Source organism: Pteropus vampyrus, unplaced genomic scaffold (assembly GCF_000151845.1).
Source record: "Pteropus vampyrus isolate Shadow unplaced genomic scaffold, Pvam_2.0 Scaffold482, whole genome shotgun sequence".
NCBI lineage: Eukaryota > Metazoa > Chordata > Mammalia > Chiroptera > Pteropodidae > Pteropus > Pteropus vampyrus.
Window position 1 is genome coordinate 21369 of NW_011889263.1, and position 1337 is coordinate 22705.

Sequence of the window (1337 nt, forward strand, 5' to 3'; positions counted from 1 at the left end):
TATATAGTTCATAAAATGATTCCCCCAATTGCTCCCTCCTCCCTTGGCCAACCACCTAGCCATCATATTAATGCTAAGTGCATTCCTTGTGCTGTGCTCCCCCTTCCTGTGACCAACTATCAACTACAAATTTGTACTTCTTTAACCGTTCACCCCATTCTCCCAGCCCCCCAAACCCCCTCCTCTCTGTCCATCACCAAATTGTTCACTATATTTGTGAGTCTGTTTTTGAGTAGTTTGTTCTTTTGTTCCTTAGATTTCACATGTGGTATTTATCTTTGTCTGTCTGACTTATTTAACTCAGCATAAGAATTTCTAGGTCCATCCTTGTCATTGGAAATGGTAGGATTTCATTTTTTTAAATGGCTGAGTAATATTCCATTGTATATATGAACCATAATTTGTTTAAGGACACATCTGGTTTTTAATTTCTAAGCCAGTGCTGTTTGACTTATTTCAAGATTGCATGTCAATTAACTCTTTTCCTTATGCCACACACAGAATAAAAGGAAAGAGATGGGAAAAGATATTACCTTAATGGACCTAGAGGGTATTACGCTGAATGAAATAAGTCAGATAGAGAAAGACAAATATCACATGATTTCACATACGTGCGGAATATAAAGAAGAAAATAAACAACAACAAAAATGGAAACAACCTCATAGATACAGAGAATATTTTGAGGGCTATTAGATGTGAAGGGATTTGGGGGGAACGACAAACAAGGGCAAAGGGATTAAGAAGTGCAAATGGATAGTTACAAAATAGACATGAAGATATAAAGTGTAGTATAAGGAACATAGTTATCAATGTGGTAATAAATATGTAAAGGGGAAGAGGTGTTCTAGATTTAGTGGGGTGATCACTTTGTGAGTTATATAGGTCTCTAATCACCATGCTGTACGACTGAAACAAATACATCATTGTATGCCAACTATAATTGAAAAAAATGCATTGAATTGTACAATGTAAATACAAGAAACTAATAGTGTATTATATTTCAAAAAAGCTGAAAAAAAAAAAAAGATGGATCCAAACCATGTACACATAAAATTCTACCCTTTGTGACAACATGAATGGATCTTGGGATTACCATGCTGAGCGAAATAAGTCAGACAGCAAATTTGAAAACCATATGACTTCACTCCTGTGTAGATATAAAAGTGAAAGTAACAAAGAAACATGACAAACAGAGACTCATGGACACGGATAGTGGATTAGTGTTTACCAGAGAGAAGGCGGGTGGGGAGAAGTAGGTAAGGGTAATAGGGGTCAAGTATTTGGTGACAGAAGGAAATCTAACTGGATGGTGAACACATACTGCAATATATGTACG